General features: G+C 44.5%; 1 protein-coding gene across 4 annotated transcripts in view; it reads right to left on the reverse strand.

Annotated features, from left to right (window-relative positions):
- The window catches only part of LOC145402094 (uncharacterized protein F13E9.13, mitochondrial), a 61,790-nt gene that overhangs the window by 37,024 nt on the left and 10,616 nt on the right, over positions 1–14,150 (reverse strand). The window lies entirely within an intron of this gene.

Raw genomic sequence — 14,150 nt, forward strand, 5'->3', positions numbered from 1 at the left:
TTGTCAAGTCAAATTAAAATGTCCTCATTTCATCTTGTCTATTTAATTACCCATTCCAGTTAACACCCTACATCTGAGTGATATCCTTTTTTGGTTTGTTCTTCCTGCACCAGATTATTCATTTCGCCTTAGGAAGGCTCTGTTTTTTTTTTTTTTTTTTTTTTTTATAGTAGAACATCAGTTCAATGTGAATCAATTTTAAATTACTGATTTAAAACAACATATACAATTATGTACACAGTTTCAATTAAAAGTAAATCCTTCAAATTTTACTCAAGTTAAATCTGGTGTGTCATGGAAATCCAATGTAAACAAGTTTGGCACCTAATATTTCCTGCCAGACACTTCTCTGGACATTCCTCCCGCACCGATGCCGGCACTCAAAGACACCCACAACACAAAGCATTCTCAGCTCACTCATGCTAGTTCTGGCTGTGAGTGACGTGAGGCATCAGGCAGTATACTCGAACCTACCACGCAGTAAGGATGTCATTCACCTTCAGACTTCAATGCAGGGAATGGCTGGCATTAATTTATCATTGTGAAGTATACTTTCCATAATTATTAGTTAGAAAAAGCATTTTTACTCTTCTGTGTTCCTAGCCCCAGGCTCCTACGCTTCTTATGGGGCAATGTAGGATTGGATGATGGATGGATGTTTCTCTCAGGTACCAAACTATTTTATTCTAACAACACTTCGATTTAGCACAAAATCAATTTAAGGTGACCTCTCGAGGAATGTATCTCACATTAAATCGACATTCTATCTGTATCTATAGCTGACACCTTAATCCCATAAGGGGTGGCCACAAACAAATCGCCTCCATATCATCCTGTCTCCTGCCATTTTGCTGCGCTTCTTCAGCTCCCCCCCCCCCTTTTATACCTCTCCGCTCCATCCCTCCATCTCATCCTCGGTCTCCCCCTCCACCTCATTCACATACACTCTTCTCATCAGTCTCTCATTCTCCATTGTCTCCAAATGGCCAAACTATCTCAAGTATTTCTCATGACACTTACTGCATCCACATCAGCACCACAACATTTCTTTACTTCCTCATTTGTCTGTCTGTCTCCTTATGTGACTTCACATGCTCCTCTCAAATAACTCACATCCACTACTCTCACTCTTGACTTGTTTCCTTCCAACAGGGTCCAAGCTTCATTATCATGTGTTAGAGTGGGGATCACAATACACCTCATCACCATCATCCAATCTCTCAGTAACTGATAAATCACCATAAGTGTGAAATAAGTTAGGACTATCTCCTTTTATTTGGTGCATCACTCCCACTATAATGATGAAGGTGGCAGACAAAAAGCCTGCCATGCACACTGACACACACGCAAACCAACCATTACTTGTTACAGTCAAGATGGTCACTGATGTTTACATGCGTAGAAATCCATTCCTATGGGTGACTCTACACGGAATGACAAGCCGAATGGTTTCCTGTACACCAGGAAACCATTTGCTGGGTGGTAACCATATAATCAAATTATGGCAGCTGGTGGTTTAGTGGATAATTGTGGCGCTCCAATCGGACTAAGCCGGTGAAGGTTTATATCCAAGGGATGGTTGGGGTCATTGCTCACATAATGCCACTCAGGGATGAATGAGGCTGGTCACTCTCATCTTAAATGTCATGGCCTAATTACCTAGCTCCAGGCTCCTGCGCTCCTCATGGGGCAACGTAGGATTGGATGATGGATGGATGGATAGAAATCCATGCCAATGCTTCTGTGCAAGCCCCATAGCTCCCGCCAATCCTTTGAACAGCTGGGCTGCTCCATCCTCGGCTCAGTCCCTCTCTTTCATGTGTCCTGCAGTAGTGATCACATGTATTGTGTTCATTCCGCTCCACTGTTCTCTCACTCTCCTGTGTAATATCGCAGATCCCCTGCAATCATTTGTGTGCAGTGCTTGTGATTGAAAGGCATCACTGTGTGCTTTATTTTTATTTTTTTATTGTTATTGAAAGTCTGTGATTATGTCTGGCTGAAGTGCTACTCTAAGTGGAAAGTGTAGTGCTCAGGGTACTTCCCCTTGGTGAGGGAAAAGTGGCATGCCCAAGAAAGAGCATCACCCATGAGGTGAAGCTGGATAATGCAAGGCAGCATCAAGGCAACCACGGTGCTAGTGGCATTGCTGACAAGCTGTGGATACTCCAATCAACCGTCTTTACCATCATCAAGAGGTTTGCTGACCTGTTAATCGCTGGGCAACACGTGTCCTCCCTCAGTGTGAAAAAGATGAAAGCTAGGAACCCAATGATGGAGGAGATGGAGTGGCTCCCGACAATATACGTGCAGGACCAGAACTGAAGGCGCGTGCCACTGGGCTCTAGCCTGATGTGCACTAATGCTGTCTCCCAGTGGTCCGATGTAATGAAAAAGCTGGGTGGTGGGGGGAGCTCAAAGAAGTGTTCAAGGTGAGTCCATAATGATACAACCACTACTAGGGGCACAGTGGCTTGCGACAAGTGTTGCTCACTGGTGAATCTGTCAATGCTGACCAAACACCCATGGTGGCATTCCATGAGGAGCTCAGGGTATGCATAAAGAAAGGCGGGTACAGCCTCAAACAAGTACTGTGATCAGTTTCGACAAAACAGGGCTGCGCTGGAAGCAGATGTCATCAAAGATGTTCCTGGTGGTACAGGAGAAGAAGGCACCTGGTCTTAAGGCAACAAAGGACTGTGTGACGCTCCTGTTGGGGGAAGCAATGCTGAAGGCAGCTTAAAGCTGAAGCACCTCTTGGTGTACACAAGATAAAAAAAAAAGTATCGGTGCACAAGGGGTCTGTTGCCTACTGTAAACATTTGCTGGCAGGCAATACTGTATGTGACATGCACCTGACAGCAGGGCTACCAACATGTGGTTGTCTGGCCACTAATATTTCAGTGTCCTTCATTCTGTGGAGTCATAATGTTCCACACATATTGGATACAGATACTTTTTTATAACTTGTGTACCACAGAAAATCCCCATACACTGGCAGGTTACATCAAGGAGAACCTTGGTGTAGTGTGGAAGTCCAATCCCAAGCCCTGGGTGACCTCAGAGTTATGCTGGTCCTACACAGATGGATACTTGTCCCCCACCCTCCATGCATACATCAAAGAAAGCAACACTGCCAGCCACTTCCTGCTTGTTGCTGACAATGGGATGAGCCACCTTGCCTCCATGGGTGACAGGTAGAGAATATCAAAATTGCCATTCTTCCCCTCAACGCTACCACCCTACTACAGCTGATAGACCAGGAAGTCATTGCTCCATTTAAAGCTCTGTACCTGCAGTATACCATGCAGCAGATGCTGGACGGACTTCCTGCAAGCGTGACAGCATAAAGCAGTTTTGTTGGGGCTTCAATATAAGCTATGCCATTAACAACATAACCACTGCATGGAATGAGGTGCAATTTTCAACACTTAATGGTATGTGACACAAGATGTGGTCAAAGTGCATCCAGTCCTTCAATGGGCTCCAAGTGAGTAAGGAGGAGGAGGAAGAGGAGGAGCGCATCATTGAGGGGGTGCAACGTGACATTATGGACATGTCACATGGGGCTGGGTTTAAGGATGCCGATGAGAGACGCGGAGAGGAGCTCTCCAACAAAGAGCTTATGAACATGTAGGAGAAGAATGTGCATGTTCAGGAGAAGGCTAGGAAGGGCCTGTGCTGAAGCTGGATCCAGCTCACAATGACTTAATTGCATCCTATTTGGACAAAGCTATCTCCTGCTACAGGGAGCTCCTGACAGAAACGAGGAGGGCTGTCAAGCAGACGGCATTATCACCTTCTTTAAACCAAGGCTGGATATGAGGGGGATCCTCAACTGGGCAAAACAACTGATAAATCTCATTAGGTTATGGCATACCAAATGTCTGACTTGGCTCATATCTATGACTGGAGCAAAAGTAATCTTGTTTTTAATGCATCAAAAACTCAGTTCTTACATAATTCAATTATCAAAATCTTCCACAGAATATCCATCTCAATCTTGCATCATCTTTGAACATACAGTAATCACTCCAATATCCGACGTAATAGAGCCATAGGTAGGTCCGGATATTGGGCCCCAGCTTATGGACTTGTACTTATGAACCCTAACTCAGAGAAACACCTATACAACTCCCTCTGGACATGCATAGCACCTATTTAAGACCCAAATCACACCAATAAGGCACATAAATGACTGAAATAAATGCAAAAGAAACATAAAATGAGGGTTTAGAAGTAGGTTCATACAATAATAAACATTCTGGTGACTGGCTCCTGGACTGGTACTTATGGACCCTAACCTAGCCTAACTCAGAAAAACACCTTCCTACTGCACATGCATAGCTCCTAACACCCTATTCACACCAATAAAGGACATTAAAGAGTGAAATGAGGTAAGTATAGTATGGAAAAAAGTACAGTATGAAACATTCTTATGTCCGGATAGTGGGGATGTTCGGATATTGGGCGTCCGGATATTAGAGTGATTACTTTGGGGTTTCATTCTCCCATGATTTATCATGGAAAGATCATATTACCTCTCTTGTAAAATCTGCTTCCAAGAGATTAGGTGTGCTAAGCCAACTCTGAGCCTTCTTTACCCGTGCACAGCTGTTGACTTTATAAACGGGTTTTATTTGCCCGTGGAGTACAATTCTCGTGTAGGGAAGCTCCTCACATACAGCTCTTCTCAGTAAGGTGGAGTCAAAGGCTTTTCATCTCATTAACTCTCCACCCTCTGGCTCCCTTCAACCTCTGTCTCTTTGCCACACTGGTGCATCTTTATCTCTTTTCTATCATTACTTCAATGGCCACTGCTCCTCTGAACTGTCTGCTTGCATCCTTCCACCACAACGGCAAGTGCGTAGCACCTATCTAGCAACAAACTCTCATTCTTTTTCTGTCCCGCTCTCTAATGCAAGAGTTACTCCCAGTCCATCATGTATGCAACACGTCAACTCTGGAACTGTCTTCCTCTGTCTGTATTTCCTAGTGCCTATGACCTCCAGTCTTCCAAATAAATTGTGTCCAGGCATCTTGAAATAAGCAGTTGTTGAATTTGGCTCTCTGTTAGCTTGTTTTTGTTTTTTCTTGGTGGGAACAATCATATGGGCTTCTGCCCTTTAAAAAAAAAAAAAAAAAAAAAAAAAACACGAAGAGGGACCCGAATCCAGTTCACAATGACTTATCTGCATCTTATGTGGACAAGGCTATCTCCTGCTACAGGGAGCTCCTGGTGGAAAAGAGGAGGGCTGTCAAGCAGCCAGCATTATCCCCTTCTTTCAACCAAGGCCCTCAACAACAAGTGAAAATAATGAACTGTGGCCTTCCACCAGTCTATCACCTGCACATCCACCTCCCACAGAGCTCACTCAAGACTTGCCCAATTTGATATCCCGCTGCCTCTCCACATCACTCCCCGACTCGCCTTCCCTTGCCTGCTGTGAGAGTTCCTGAGAATGACAAGGGAGTGCCCATAGACACCACCTGTTCCCCAGCCTCGTGGGGGAACCATGATGACGACTCAGCCAGAACCTGGCTACTTTGTTAGGGACTTTAGTGTCTTGTACTCCACCTGTTTTCTTACTCTTTCTATCATACCCATAGGTGAGACAGTGAAAAAAAAGTAGTCAGGCAAGGCATTAGAGGAAATCTGAGAACCTGTCTATGGGGTAAGATTCGTTTTTTTGCAGTTTTGGGTAGGTGCCTCTTGGCCTCCTACATAATTCCACCGAACCCATGTTATAATGATCCTGATTTCAAATAAACTGTTATCAGATCCACTTTCCATAATGCAACCCCACTGGATAACGGGATGGGGTGTACTGTCATGCAGCAACTTTTTTACATTCCATCCCCACTTTCCTGTTCCTTATCACTGTTTTCAGTGAGCTAGCAAAATTTCTACCCTGCTGTACCCTTTCAAGCACTTCCTTCCGTAACTTCCATCCTTGCTCATCACACTACTTGGTACAGTACTTGAATATATTCACACTGTCCATTTCCCCATCATCCAGTATCACTGTGCATGCTGTAACTTTACGTTTCTCACAGACCATAACTTTACTTTCATCTGCATTCACTTTTAGATTCTGTTTCCTACATACACTTCCTGACTCAATTACCAAGCTCTGCAGCTCACAGTCATCCTAACTTAACAATGCAGTATCATCAGCAAACAACAGTACTGGAAGCTTTCACACCCTACCTTCTCTCATCACACATTCCAACATCCACTGCCGTACTTTGTATCTTTTTTATAATTCCATCCAAATACAGACTGAACAAATGGAGACATGAAACACCCATGATTCAATCCAACACTGAGATCAAAGAACTCACTTAATTCACTATCAACATCCATTGCAGCCCTAGCACCTTCATACATACGCTTCACAGCATTCAACAATTTCCTATCTAATCCATATATTTTTAGTACCTTCCACATTCCCTGTCTGTCTACTCTGTTGTATGCTCTCTCCAGATCCATGAGGGCATCATACAACTTCTTTCCCTTCTGCAGATACTTTTCCACTAAACATATCAGAATGAATATCTGATCTATGTAGTCACTTCCCTTCCTAAAACCTCTCTGTTCTCCAATTAATTTCTTGGTTATTATCCTAACTCTGCAATAAGTATCCTACTGTAAATATTACACTGAGAAGACAAATACTCCTATGATTGCCCCACACGTCTCTTTTCCCCTTTTCCTTTGTACAGGACAATTATACCTGAATTCCAATCCTCTGGGGCCCTGCCTTTCTTTCTGGCCAACCTGCCCATCTTCCATGTCCATTCAATCACTAGTTCTCCCCCATATTTCAGCATTTCATAACACACACTCCATCCATCCCTGGGGCATTCCCAAATTTGACTTTTTTCATTGCTTCTGATACTTTCATTCTATTGATCTCTTCCTCCCTACTCACCTCTCTTCTCCTATCCATTCCCCAAATTGTTATTCTATCTATCTATTGCAAGACGCCTCAATCCCGTTCGGGGTGGCCACAAACAAATCGCCTCCACGTCGCCCTGTCCCCCGCCATTTCACTGCCCTGCTCCCAACTCACACCCCCCTCTCTCATATACCTCTCCTCCCCATCCCTTCATCTCATCCTTGGCCTCCCCCTCCCTCTCCCCCCCTTCCACCACACTCACATACACTCTCTTCGTCAGTCTCTCACCCTCCATCCTCTCCACATGGCCAAACCACCTCAGTGTATTCCTCCTAACGCTTCCTATCACCCACATCCACACCACAACGCTCCTTTATACCCTCATTTGTCAGCCTGTCTCTCCATGTGAATCCACAGGCTCCTCTTAAATAACTCATTTTCACTGCTCTCCCTCTTGACTTGTGCTCCAGCGTCCAAGCTTCAATTCCATACATTAGAGTTGGTATCACAATACTGTCATGCAGAAACTTTTTCACTTCCATGCTCACTTCCCTGTTTCTTATCACTGCATTCAAGGAACCAGCAACCCTTCTTCCCTGCTGTACCCTTTCAAGCACTTCACCCTCTAAACCTTCATCCTTACTCATCACACTACCTAAGTACTTAAACGTACTCACATTTTCCAATTCCTCACCATCCAACCTTGCTATACATTCACTGACTTCACCTCTCTCAAAAACCATCACTTTACTCTTCCCTACATTCACCTTTAGATTCCGCTTCTTTCACACTCTCCCAAACTCATCCACCAAACCTTGCAGCTCCTCTTTGTCTTCACTCAACAACAAAGTATCATCTGCAAACAACAGTACAGGGAGTTTCCAAACACTACCCTCTCTCATTAGGGCCACTCCAACATCCACTACCCTACCTTGTACCTCTTTTATTACCCCATCCATGTACAGATTGAACAGCCATGGAGACATGACACACCCCTGTTTCAACCCAACCTTCAAAGAGAAAAGTTCACTCAGTTCACCATCCACACGCACTGCAGCCTTAGCACTATCATACATACTCTTCACAGCATTCAACAACTTCCCATCTACTCCATATATTCTTGATACTTTCCAAAAACCTTGTCTATCCACCCTGTCATATGCTTTCTCCAAATCCACGAAAGCTGCATACAACTTCTTTCCCTTCTCTAGAAACTTTTCCACTAAAGATCTAAGAATGTATATCTGATCTACACAACCTCTTCCCTTTCTAAAGCCTCCCTGTTCTTCTCCAACTAATTCCTCTGTTATTTTCCTAACTCTGTCAATAAGTATCCTACCGTACACTTTTCCTCTTATACTAAAAAGACAAATGCCTCTATGATTACCACACACTTCTTTTTCCCCTTTTCCTTGGTACAATGGAATAATTATACCCGAGTTCCAATCCTCCAAAACTCTACCTTCCTCCCAGGCCAATCTGTACATCTTCCACATCCATTCTACTACTATCTCTCCCCCATGCTTCAACATATCACCACACACTCCATCAATTCCTGGGGCTTTCCCCAATTTAACTTTCTTCATTGCTTCCACAACTTTTATCCTACTGATTTCTTCCTGTCTTCTCACCTCCCACCTCCTCCCAGCCATTCTCCAGCCACTTATACTAGCATCACTTCCATCCTCTATGAGTCTGTGTTATACTTGCACTAATTTCATTTTCTATACTCAACATTTCTTTAAGTGTTCTCATCATCTGCTCACTTTTTCTCCCCTGTCCACAAACATTCTGCTATTTTTATCTTTCACACCTCTACTGTTTCCCATATCATCCTATCTTACCTTCCTGACATCTTTCCAAAGTATCTTACATTCCCTCACTTTACACTCAGATTTCTTCCAAACTCCTCATCCAGTCTTTTCTTGCACTCTTTTATTAGTCTTCTCACCTCTCTCCTCTTCTCTATGTATAACTCTTTTCCATCTCTCCACATCACCTGTGCCTATACTTCTCAGCCAGTCATTATATGCTCTAAACTTCTCTCCCACAACACATTTCACCTCATTCTACCTGCACCTCCTTATGCCCAACATACTGTAAGTATTTCTTCTGTGAATATCTTACACATGCCTTCCTTCCACCTACTCAATGTGCCCCAAATCATATCTACCCAGTTGCTCCTCTAATTCTCTCTTGTACTCTGCCTTTTTTCCATCCTCCAAGCAGCCTTTCTACTCTCCCTGCAGGAGCTGCTTCCTCCTGTCTTTCTCTTCTTCTTTCCATTGCTTTAGCACCTCTATCTTAGACACTATTGTGTGGTCAGTGGCACAGCCAGGATTTGTCCAAGGGGGGGGGGGACCTCCCCTTCTCACTGGTCACCACATGCTAAAAATTATGAAGTCATCCTCCAGGACAATATGATAATGGATAACCTATTTCCATCCATCATCCAATTCTATGTTGCCCCATGAGGAGCGTAGAAGCCCGGGGCTAGGCAATTCGGTCCTGACATTTAAGATGAGAGTGATCAGCCTCACTCATCCCTGAGTGGCATTACATGAGCAACAACTCCAACCACCCCGTGGATATAAACCTTTACTGGCTCAATCCAATTGGAGCATTGTTATTACCCACTAAACCACCAGGCCTCATAATTTGGTTACAGTATATGGTTACCACCCAGCATAGTAAATGGTTTCCTAGTGTACAGGAAACCATTAGGCTTGTCACTCAATGTAGAGTCACCCATAGGTAGAAGGAAGAGGAAAGAATGAAGGAAAGAAAGACAAAAGAGGGAATGTAAAGTCACTTGTAGGCAGAAGGACGAGGAAAGAATGAAGGAAAGAAAGACACAAGAGAAGGGAAGGAATGGAGAGAAAAGGGCAGACACACGAGAGCAGCACTATATCGAGTGAGTGGATGGTGAGCGCCCCCACCTACTTTCCTGATGAAATGGGAAACATCCTGCAGAAGAAGCTATGAACTGTCAATCCATTTGCCAGCGAGTGTAATGAACTGAACAATCTCAAGACTGGTATGATTTAGAAAATCAAATTCGATGCTTCTAACTATGAGAGTTCTGGATTCCTCTCTGAATGCAAGACTACTGGTGAAAAAGCTATGGAAATGCTCATTGCGATGCCAACAACTTACCTTTGCAAGCAAGAGTTCTCTTCTTTCATAGCCATCAAGTCAAAGCAAAGGAATGCATCGTTGGATGTCGATCATTTGTTATGTGGAGCATTGGAGAAGGATATCATCCCTCAGTTCTAGCTTTCATCAACCCATATGCTTAGTTCAAACTTGAACTGCAGATTAACGAGCTAATTGTTTTCATTCATTAGCCAAACAGCTTTTTAGCTTATAAACTAATTGGTTTCTAAGCTAATTGGTTAGTTAGTTTAGGTTAAATTGTAGTTTCCTCGCTTAAGGTGTACTGTACTGTTTGTCGCTAACAATTACATTATACTAGGGTGCACGGATTGCTTCATTTACACGTTAAGTGTGCACAGCTCTGAAAAAGATTGAGTACCACTGCAATAAAATACCGGCACATCCTTGTCTGAAGAATCATTGCTGAAAAAGTGCATTTGGTTGCATCTTCAAAATTACATGTCACCCCAAATCACAATGGCAACACACATTTCTGCGAGCCTATTAACCTGCCCTGTCCCGTCGATGTATGAGTACGTTGCAATGAATTGCATTTGCCAGTCCCGGCGACGTACCGGTATGTCTTGCAATTGCAAAATGCATAATTTCGACAATTTTCAAATTTCGCGCTTGATTTGCGGTATGTATCCTCGCATGACCTTCCCCTACCTGCCACCAGGCGGGGACACTCGGTGACCCCACGCTAACCCGCCACTCGTCCACTCACCTGGTAGCAACGGTCGTGCTCAGACATGGCTAAGAGAGGTCTCTCAGAGGGCGAAATTCAAGCCGCCCTGGATGCCTTTACAGGCGACAGTGATTCCCCACTGGACGACGAGGTTGTGGATAAAGATTATGTGCAGCCAGAGGAGGAAGAAACCACCAGCAGTGATGAAGAAGTCCCGTCTCCCAGGAAGCGGCAGTACATGACTTACCGTGCTGCTAGAGAGGGGCAGCCGGCCAAGAAACCACGTGGAACATCCTATGCCTATCCCCAACGTGATTTGGAACCAGATTTCGATGACGAGGACGGAGTCGTGGGACGTGCTGCCACGTGGTATGGACGTGAGGTAATCACTCATCGTGGCCCAGAGCGCACACCACATCGGAGGAGCAGGTATGGGCCTAGTATTTTGTTTGGGGAGTTAGGAAGTGCCGTGGAGGGAGTGGGGAGTGAAAGGGAAAGTACAGGGAGGATTAGGGAAAGTGAGAGTGACGTGAGTGAGTCATTGCTCTCCCTAGGTAGTGTGAGGTGGTGTAGTGTATCACGTGGGCGAGTGCGGGTGCGTTCAGTATCACGTGGGGTTGTGATGGAGGGGGGAAGGTGGGGAGGAACCACTCCCAAGCACGTCTTCTGCTCCCCAATATCCCCTAACACGTGGTCGAGCTAGGGTGCGTGAGAAAGCACGTGGTGTTGTCATGGAGGGGGAAGGTGGGGAGGAACCACTCCCCAGCATGTCTTCTACTCCCCAATATTCCACTACTTCATCCCCACAGCCCCCTAATGTTCCTCACGGCCGTAAGGGTAAGGGAAAGGGAAAGGGTAAAGGCAGAGGGAAGAGGAGTGACAGTGGGGAAGCCTTCCGCACTCCTTCTCCCCCACCTCCCCCACCAGGATCTCTTCTCCACCCAGACGAAGGCGGTGATGGGGATGATGGGAACGAGGGATTTGTGGGATGGAATTGGGAGGATGGGAGTAATTTTTCTCCCCTCATTCACCCCTTCACTGAGCAGGGGCGCTCTGGCTGCATTGCTCTTGGAATTCACCGTAATTCCACCAGATTGGATTTTTTCCACCTGTTTTTTAGTGAGGCATTTGTGGAGCAGATTGTACAGTATACCAAACCAACCTTTTTGCAAGCACCAGCGCCTTGAGAGTGAAAGATTGGGAACAAGGAGTAGGCATTCTATCATATATGATTACCCTGTCTCCCTTTCAGAAATGTTCCTATTTTTTGCCCTGGTCCTTTTGATGGGTATTATACGAAAGAACAGAATTCCTGCTTACTGGACTAGGGACCCTGTTATGTTTACCCCAATATTTGGGCAAGTGATGAGCCGTAATCGGTTTCAACAAATTCTAAGTCGCCTCCATTTCTATGATGCTCATGATCCTGCAAATGCGAACGACACTGATAAAATGAGGCGAATTAGGTTGGTCTTTGATCACCTGAGGCAAACCTTTCGTTCGTCATTCTATCCCTATAGAGACCTCGTCATAGAAGAGGGTCTCGTGTTGTGGAGAGGCAATATTTCATTTAGGCAGTATATACCCAGCAAAAGGCACCGTTTTGGGTTCAAGATCTTTGTTATGTGCGACTGTAGGACTGGATACGTGCAAGACATAGTCTTGTACACCGGTGCACAGACAGACATAATAGAAGATGGAAGTATTGGAGTGTCGGGAGCAGTGGTAAAGACGATGATAGAAGACTACCTTCATCATGGTCACATCCTCTACTTGGACAACTGGTACACTAGCCCTCTTCTCGCTCGTTATCTTCAGACGCATGAAACGGGAGTCTGTGAAACTGTGAAGGTGAACCGGTGTCACATGGCCAAGGTAGGGCGAAAACTTGCAAGGAATGAGGTTGTCTTCTTCAAAGCCAACAACATCCTTGCAACTGTGTGGAACCACAATAGAGAAGTAAGCCTCTTGTCAACGGTTCACCGCCCCTTGATGCACCATACTGATTCCGTAGATTACCGTAGCGAGAACAGGCGTCACATTTGGAAACCTGAGTGTGTCATGGACTATAACATAAACATGCGCCTCGTGGACCACTCAGACTCCATGATATCGACGGTAGAGTGTGCCAGGACCACGATGAAGTGGTATAAGAAACTGTTCTTTCACTTGCTAGACATCACTGCTCTGAATTGCCACCACCTTCACGCCATGACAACAGGAGTTCAGGAAACCTTTGAAGAGTTTGTGAGGGAGCTCACAAGAGAGATGTTTGCACGTTATGCTGTAGAAAGGCCCCAACATCGCATCCGCACTGCCCCTATTGCCTAAACTCCCCTGAGAATATCCGGCCGCCATTTCCCCACTCCTATCCCTTCCCAGCCAAACAGACCTAGGCCCCAACGCAGGTGTCACGTGTGTAGCAATTCCCGGGTGAGACTCATGACACAGAGGAAGGACACCCGCTATGAGTGCGTTGAGTGTGACGTGGGTCTCTGTATTCACCCATGTTTCAGCGAATATCACACGTTGATGCAATTCTGATATGGTGTGAATGCGACAGGACGCTGAAACTATGAAGTAAATGCGACAAACAGACGCTCAGTGAAATTATCAGTCATGTTGATCTCCAAATACAGGTATTAGTGTAAAGTGCATACGGGTATAACATAAGTGCAAAAATTGTATGTAAGTGTATAAATATGGTGTAAGTGGAAACATACATAGCGAGGGTTTTACGATGCGATATTCTGTCGCACAGTGCAATAAATACTGCCCGTAATTATGTATTATTATTATTGGAAATGCTTACGGGTATAATATAAGTTCAAATTATTGTAAGTGCTGAAATATATTCTAAGTCAAATATTCATAGCGTGTGTATAGAGATGCGATATCCTGATGCTCAGTGGAATGAATAAGGCCTGTAATAATGAATATAGAAGTCAACAAGTGGGAAAGTGTGTAATATATGTGAAGAATTAGTATATAAGTGTTTGAGTATTATGTTGGTCGAAACATTCATTGCGAGGGTATTTTCATGCGATATTCTGACGCTCACTTGAATAAATAATGCCAGTAAGTATGTACAGTGCAGTATAGGGGTGTAAACATGTGTAATGTAAGTGGGAAAGTATAATTGGAGTGAATAAATAAAGTAGAAGATGAAACACGAGTGTTTGAGATTGTGGTTGCTACGTGAATATGCGCTAGCATATCGCTAAATGCCCTCGTAATGAATGTAAATAATTGAAAACATTTACAGTGGTGGAGGAAAGGTTCTATGTAAAGGGAAAAATAATAGGAAAGTGATAAAACAATTGGGTATGTTGAAATACGAGTCATAGCGAGTGCGCTTACTAAGCTGATGTGCACTAAACTTATGCTGCATGTCATCATAATGA

This window comes from Coenobita brevimanus, chromosome 57, assembly GCF_032717465.1.
Source record: "Coenobita brevimanus isolate Jiangsu-jjx chromosome 57, ASM3271746v2, whole genome shotgun sequence".
Classification (NCBI taxonomy): domain Eukaryota; kingdom Metazoa; phylum Arthropoda; class Malacostraca; order Decapoda; family Coenobitidae; genus Coenobita; species Coenobita brevimanus.